The 9,036-nt window shown below is 29.6% G+C and overlaps 1 pseudogene; it reads right to left on the reverse strand.

The window, feature by feature from the left end:
- Nucleotides 1–184: 184 nt before the first annotated feature.
- On the reverse strand, nt 185–748 carry LOC111688278 (annotated as a pseudogene).
- Between the last annotated feature and the right edge of the window lie 8,288 nt (nt 749–9,036).

Raw genomic sequence — 9,036 nt, forward strand, 5'->3', positions numbered from 1 at the left:
GAGCAATTATTTGAAACTAAAGAAGATTAAAATGGAAATAAAAACAAAAGAATTGGAGGTCTTAGAAAAGCAATGTATGTAGTACTTAATGTATTTTAATTATTTCTTCCTTTATTATTTTTTTATAAAAATGAATTTTTATCTAGTTTTTAATATACATTATAATAAAAAGACAGAATTTCATTTACAGAAAACTTGCCTTTTTTTGTTCTCTTATCTCTGAAGCTTCAGTATTTTGTGAATTTTCGGTGTGATCAACTTCAAAATGATCACTCATATTTTCAGAATTATTTATAATCCCCGAGTAGTTTACAATATCAGTTTGATATTCTATACATACGTTATGTAGGTTTTTTGCAGGTTTATAATGAAGCTGGCGAGCTCCAAGTTAACAGCGAAAACGATTTTTAAGAACACCAATTGTTCTTTCTACAATATTTCTGGCCTTAGCATGTTTGTTGTTGAAAAGTGCTTCAGCACTGCCTTCTGTAGTGGACCGATAAGGTGTCATTAAATATAGCTCAAGAGGGTAGCCAGCATCACCTACATGTATTAAAAATATTTTTTTATAAAATCCAATAAGAATATTATTCACAATATGACTTTTTTTAATATTACCTAAAAGCCAACATTTTCTCTAACCAGCATCGTAACGTTGACGTAGAACTTGTTTTACACTGCGAATATCCCAAATTAGGGAATCATGAGATGATCCAACATATCAAGCATCTAAAAATTTAATTTTCATTTTGTGATCACAAATCTAAAAGAAGTTGTATAGTGTTTGATTTAATTAATGATAGCAAAAACTTTTACGAACTTTTACGTACAAACAGCCTTTATGCTTTGTAACCATAGTACGGCGGTACATAACACGATCGCTAATAATTAAATTCATATAATTAATTAAATTCATATAATTAATTAAATTCATATTATATTTTAAGAGTAGAGTTCAAGATAAGTTAGATAAGTTTAATAGACTTCTATGATATATACATAGTTCACTCCTTATTAGGTAAGCATATTATAGTTCCGACTATATTTTACGAATAGATTTTAAAATTAGCATTAAGTTTTATAAATTTCTGTGATATTTAGACTTAAAATTTGGAATATTAGGTTAGAATTGTAATATAAATGAATACAAATGTAGGAACACTTTATGCTTTAGGTATTTGAGTTTAAGTTTAATAAATGTCAAAAAAGTGTTTAATTAGATGTTAGATTTTAGCATAGTGTGTAATTGATATTGGATTAGTATTTAAATAATTTTAGAAAATAATTTTAATAATATAACTTTTAGAATAATGTGAATGATTAGTTTAATTTGGTAATTAATAGTTTCATAATCACGTTTTTAGGTTAGGTAGAATAATTTTAAGCTTTAAAACGTAATTAATTAATTGTATTAATTGGTTAATTGTGTTTAAGCTGTATACTTTATGATTTTAACATGTGATTAGTCAATCTGAGCAATTATTACTTAACTTTAATTAGCTATAAAGTTCAATTTCGATTTTATAATAAGTTGAAACTATACTGGCATTTAATGCAGATCTTAATAATGACGATGATGATGTTGTGCTTAAGATTAATTTGGTTTAACCTTTGTGGTGTATTTATGTAAAAGGTTGTTCATGATCCGTTATGTGTGTAGTAATATGGAAACCGATTTTAGGCTGGTAGGTTATGCTTGGCTTTAGCTTGATATGGGGTATTAATACCTTGATGGAATAATATAAAGCATATAGCTGTTCTCCAATATTGTATGGCTGGTTAAGATTATTAAATCAGCAGGGAGCATAAGTTCATTTAACTCCCTGCACTTGTAGATTTTCCATATAAATTTCGAGATAATTGAAGATAATTTGACTGCAAATGAGTTTTTTCACTGTCACACAATTAAATTAATTTTCTTAATTTATTGATTTTATTGAAAATTAATATTAAACTTCTATTTTAGTTTTGTATGGTAAATTCGAATCTTTCTGCCATAGAGTCGAAGAAAAAACTGTAAAATTAAATTATACAAACTACCAAACCTCGTGCCATTAGAATTTTACCAAATGTAGAGTTGTTCAACTTATACTGTTGAAACAAAAAGTAGTGAATTTAGCTATAAGTGGTAATCAGTGAATATTGGTTATTTACTAATGACCATAATTTACCATTTTCTCAGTTTAGTTTACCTTTCCATAAATTAAAGACATCGCTTCTTATTCACCAATTTATTTTCGTTATTTAGTTTAAGATCATGAATGAATCAAACTCTACATTATGCCTGCACATTATTTGGAGACACCATTTGGTTAAAAATTAGCATTTCATTTATCCAGTATGTATGTTAAAACTATTTCTGAAATATTGAAAATATTTTAAATCATAGCAAAACAAATATAAAATTTATGAAATCCATTTAAAAATCATTGATAATCCTTTTTAATTTTTCTTTCAGTTTTTTTCAGTGTATATCATAATAATGATATTGTCTTTTTAGCGATTCGTTATTTTTTTTATCACAGACATAATCCTTCCGATATTACTCAAAATTGTACTATATACAACTCTTCCAATTATGAAAATGTAAAAAGAGAATGTTACAAAAACAAAATCAGCTGTAAGCTTATTTATAAAAATAATAATTATAAGCTTAATCAATTTTTTTGTAAAAAAAAACGAAACACAAATTAAGTGCACGATAAATAAATGCTAACAATAAATTCACTTCATGAAGAGAGTTAATGCCTAAAGATGTTTCTCTATAAAGATTGTTAGATTATGTGGGCAAGGAGTAAGACATGAAAATGTGGTACTATTACTTTCCTCGCCAAGTTCTACGAAGGCAGTGGAGCTCATGTCATGGCCGAGTGTTTTCCTTATTTGTGAATGCCGAAAGGAGAATAGATGAAAGGTTATTGTTCGGATTATATAAAATAAAGTAAATTGTTTTTTTTTTTTTTTAATTTACATCTGTATGTAGGATTATATAAAAGAATATTTATTGTTGGAATATACATATGTACATATGTAATGTGTGATTTTACTTGGTTTTAGATGAAGTTATACAATGTCATATAATGTTGACAAGTAGTTGTTGATGATCATGCAAAAAAAATTGTCTTTTGCCGGAACGATTATTGCAATTAATAAAATGTTGGATTTGATCTAATAATGAAAATATTGGATATACGAGGTGAAGTTTTCTGATGTCTACTTGCATTCTATAGAGAGAATGGAGTAACTGATGAATTTGACTGATAGAGTTGGCGGAGTGATGTGTTAGAATGTTTAATCTAACAATGGACGTAGTGCAAGGTCGTCACTGCCCTCTCTTTGATTTTTTAGCGATTTTCCTGCATGATCAACATATCTCAACATACTCCAATTTCCTAAAAAAATTGCTTTCTAAATTAAATAACTCCTAAAGTGTAAAATTGAACAAGTCTCAAAAATGCAAAATAGCTCCCAGTGAAACAAAAAATATGAAATAATTTAATTAATTAATAAGTCGAAGAATTTATTTATGTAAAATAACTTCTTAATACAATGGCAACAATAATGAAAGAACTCCCAATTTTAACAAAATATGCTTAAAGCAACATTCACAATGCTAGCAACAATTTGGTTTTTTGTCTATTCGTTTCTTGGTCATAATTTTTAATATATTTATACACTTCATCTTCGTGAGAAGGGTATATATAAGTTTATCGTTCCATTTGTAATTTCTATAATATAATTTTCGAATCTATAAAGTATATATATTCTGGATCCTTATAGATAACGGTGTCGATTTAGCCATGTCCGTCTTTCTATCTGTGTGTATGAAGTCGAAGTGCTGGCATGTTGCCCTATCTCACGGTGGTACTTTTTCAACCACTGGGTGAGTAAAAAGTAATCAACTTACCACTGTTCCTTTGTATATCTTACACACAAATTTTGTACATGGATTAACATGTTCAAGCACTTTGCTCAAGTACTCGAGCTATCTAGTCTATTGCCATAGTAGTCACGTTGGGGAAAGACAGGTGTCATGATCAAGCTCAATTGCCATACATAATGTCGCTCAACCACACTACTATGGCTCTGCTTTTCGGCAACAGCACCTAGAAGGGACGTAATTGGTAGTCTGAAACACGGATCATATTAATTGAGAAGACTTTTTTTCAGCAATCAAAAAGACCCACTGAGATATGTTGATCATGTAGGAAATCGCAAAAAAATCAAAGAGAGGGCAGTGACGACCTAGCACTACGTCCATCCTTTCCTTCTTGCTAGATTAAACATTCTAATACATCACTCCGCCAACTCTATCAGTCAAATTCATCAGTTACTCCATTCTCTCTATAGAATGCAAGTAGACATCAGAAAACTTCATAAATATTCTTTTATATAATCCTACATACAGATGTACATTAAAAAAAAAACAATTGACTTTATTTTATATAATCCGAACAATCACCTTCCATCTATTCTCCTTTCGGCATTCACAAATAAGGAAAACACTCGGCCATGACATGAGCTCCACTGCCTTCGTAGAACTTGGCGAGGAAACTAACAGTACCTCATTTTCAAGTCTTACTCCTTGCCCACATAATCTAATAATCTTTATAGAGAAACATCTTTAGGCATTAACTCTCTTCATGAAGTGAATTTATTGTTAGCATTTATTTATCGTGCACTTAATTTGTGTTTCGTTTTTTTTACAAAAAATTTGATTCAGCTTATAATTATTATTTTTATAAATAAGCTTACAGCTGATTTTGTTTTTGTAACATTCTCTTTTTACATTTTCATAATTGGAAGAGTTGTATATAGTACAATTTTGAGTAATATCGGAAGGATTATGTCTATGATAAAAAAATAACGAATCGCTAAAAAGACAATATCATTATTATGATATACACTGAAAAAAACTGAAAGAAAAATTAAAAAGGATTATCAATGATTTTTAAATGGATTTCATAAATTTTATATTTGTTTTGCTATAATTTAAAATATTTTCAATATTTCAGAAATAGTTTTAACATACATATTAGATAAATGAAATGCTAATTTTTAATTAAATGGTGTCTCCAAATAATGTGCAGGCATAATGTAGAGTTTGATTCATTCATGATCTTAAACTAAATAACGAAAATAAATTGGTGAGTAAGAAGCGATGTATTTAATTTATGGAAAGGTAAACTTTTTGTTTCAACAGTATAAGTTGAACAACTCTACATTTGGTAAAATTTTTATGGCACGAGATTTGGTAGTTTGTATAATTTACTTTTACATTTTTTTCTTCGACTCTATGGCAGAAACATTCGAATTTACCATACAAAACTAAAATAGAAGTTTAATATTAATTTTGAATAAAATCAATAAATAAAGAAAATTAATTTAATTGTGTGACAGTGAAGAAACTCATTTGCAGTCAAATTATCTTCAATTATCTCGAAATTTATATGGAAAATCTACAAGTGCAGGGAGTCAAATGAACTTATGCTCCCTGCTGATATAATAATCTTAACCAGCCATATAATATTAGAGAACAACTATATGCTTTATATTGCTCCATCAAGGTATTAATACCTCATATCAAGCTAAAGCCAAGCATAACCTTAACAGCCTAAAATCGGTTTCCATATTACTACACACATAACGGATCATGAACAACCTTTTACATAAATACACCACAAAGGTTAAACCAAATTAATCTTAAGCACAACATCATCATCGTCATTATTAAGATCTGCATTAAATGCCAGTATAGTTTCAACTTATTATAAAATCGAAATTGAACTTTAATTATCGCTAATTAATGTTAAGTAATCATTGCTCAGATTGACTAATCACATGTTAAAATCATAAAGTATACAGTTTAAACACAATTAACCAATTAATACAATTAATTAATTACGTTTTAAAGCTTAAAATTATTCTACCTAACCTAAAAACGTGATTATGAAACTATTAATTACCAAATTAATCTAATCATTTACATTATTCTAAAAGTTATATTTTTAAAATTATTTTCTAAAATTATTTAAACACTAATCCAAAATCAATTACACACTATGCTAAAATCTAATATCTAATTAAACACTTTTCTTACATTTATTAAACTTAAAGGAAATACAAATCAATATAAATGTGGGGGAGATATTAATTCAGTTTTTGCTTTCCATGAACTCAAATACCTAAGCATAAAGTGTTCCTACATTTGTATTCATTTATATTACAATTCTAACCTAATATTCCAAGTTTTAAGTCTAAATATCACAGAAATTTATAAAAGTTAATGCTAATTTTAAAATCTATTCGTAAAATATAATCGGAACTATAATATGCTTACTTAATAAGAAGTGAACTATGTATATATCATAGAAGTCTATTAAACTTATCTATCTTATCTTGAACTCTACTTTTAAAATATAATATGAATTTAATTATAATATGATAAACTAACAAAAAGCACAAATAGATATTGATAAACTAAAACGTATTAACTAATCTGGAAAAATATACCTATAATCAACGTTAAATCTAATTTCAACAAAAAAATTCCCATCATCCTGTTCCTGTTGGAGGCCATCTTCAGTGCTGAATGATGGGGTAAGTCAAGTTTAAGTATCGTAAAATCTTGAATTCATTAAACATAAAGGGAAGCAACATCATAAATTTAAATTTATGGAAATATAAATTAAACTATCAGGGTGTTTTCTTTAGGTAAATATGGAAAAGTAGTGTAAGATTTAATTTGAGTTATCTTTGGGGTTTTAATAACATTATGGCCTTTGAAACAATGGTAGGCGCGGGTTTTGAGACTAATCCTCTCTGTTCCATCTGAGAGAGATGTTAAAATAGGACATAAATTCTGACACCTTTTTCTTTAGTAATTTTATTTTGTTAATAATGTCTATTGCAAATAATCAATGGTTAAAAATATTTTTCAATTTTTACACTCATATGTATTCCATAATTTGTAATAAATTGTAATTAAAACAAGTAGGAAAGTATAGTCGGGCATGGCCGACCATATAATACCCTACACCATGAGTATATTTTTAAAATTTTTACTTTTTATAAAATTTTTATTTTTTGTAAAGAAACTTTTATGTTGAATATTACCATAATTCCAAAATATTTAAGCCATTTATTGATAAAAAACTAAAATTTCTAAATAAGGCATTATATAGGTCAAATATGGGCCGATCCTCGGTAAATTTGGGAAAAGGATATATTTCTAAATAACAGTTAGTTTTGTTGAGTTTCATTGCGATACAAATGGTTACAAGTCAATTTTAGACGTTTAAGTCATTTTTTGAAGGGGGGTTTGTATGGGGGCTAGGGTCAAATATAGGCCGATCCTTACGAAAATCTGCAGTATCATTTATACTTATATAAAACTTATTTGTGCCAATTTTTAGAGAGATAGCAGAATATTTGACGTAATTATAGCATAAAAAGTTCAAATCGGGAGGTACGGTTGTATGGGGGCTAGGTGAAATAATGGACCGATTTCAACCATTTTCAATAGGCTTCGTCCTTGTGCCAAAAAACATGGTTGGTCCAAATTTCATCAAATTATCTTGAAAATTGCGGCCTGTACCTTGCGCACAAGGTTTACATGGACAGCCAGCCGGACAGACGGACGGACGGACGGACATGTCTTAATCGACTCAAAAAATGATTCTGAATCGATCGGTATACCTTAAGGTGGGTATTGGACCAATATTTTTGTATGTTACAAACATCAGCACAAACGTATAATACCCTCCCCACTATAGTGGTGTAGGGTATAAAAAACGACATCACCATGCTTTGTTGAACTAAATAAAATTTTTGTATTTTTTATGCTCTTGTTAAGAGGTTCGTTTACGATCGTGTTATGTACCGCCGTACTATGGTTACAAAGCATGAAGGCTGTTTGTACGTAAAATTTCGTAAAAGTTTTTGCTATCATTAATTAAATCAAACACTACACAACTCTCAACTAGCGAGACGAGTAATATCCGGTTTCTAAATTAAGCAAGTTGTATGTAATTATAACTCATTTGTTCGAACTTACACATCCTGCACATGCCTGTTTAATATTTTTACAATAGTGTACGTGTATTTTGATACTACTGTGAATTTAAGAACAAGTATACCCTTGCAGATGTTTAGTTCGTACAGCTCCAGTATCAAGGAACAGAATGTATAATGAAAATCATATTCACCGTGTATCAGTCTTTTAACAATGCAACCCTCTTCCCGCTATTTAAGTTTTAACCACAGCCACTTCGTGGATCCCAAAGGAATCTCAACCAACTGACCAGCCAGGACATAGTCCTGCGGGCAACTGACCACCCGTAGTACCAGATTATGTGGTGATCTGGTTCGAGGTCTTTTCAATTTATGCAAGGCTAGTCCTTGGCAGTAAATTGTCAGGCAGGCAGTAAATTGTCTACACCAATTTATAGTCCCGGAAGACCACAGGTATTGGTAGCACTTATCCCGCATTGTAATACACCATAATGTGACACTTATCAAGGCAACATGACCGGGGGGCTGTATATGTGTATTTTGAAATCAGTTTTCAGAAGATCCCACATATCTGCGAGAGCCCGGATTGGGAGAAAACACTTAAAAGGGGATTTTTTGGTACTTTTTGAATTTTCTATAATATTATACCTAGAAACATGAAATTTCGTTCTCTAAATCGTTCTACAATAATACTTTTTGAATTTTCTATAATATTAAACATAGAAACATGAAATTTAGTATGTAGAGCCTTGATTAGGTAAAAACCAATGAAAGGGGATTTTCTGGGACTTTTTATACACTACACCACTATAGTGGGGAGGGTATTATACGTTTGTGCTGATGTTTGTAACACACAAGAATATTGGTTAAAGTATACCGATCGATTCAGAATAATTTTTTGAGTCGATTAAGAGATGTCCGTCCGTCCGTCTGCCCGGCTGGCTGGCTGTCCATGTAAACCTTGTGCGCAAGGTACAGGCCGCAATTTTTAAGATAATTTCATGAAATTTGGATCAAGCATGG

This window comes from Lucilia cuprina, chromosome 4, assembly GCF_022045245.1.
Source record: "Lucilia cuprina isolate Lc7/37 chromosome 4, ASM2204524v1, whole genome shotgun sequence".
Lineage (NCBI taxonomy): Eukaryota > Metazoa > Arthropoda > Insecta > Diptera > Calliphoridae > Lucilia > Lucilia cuprina.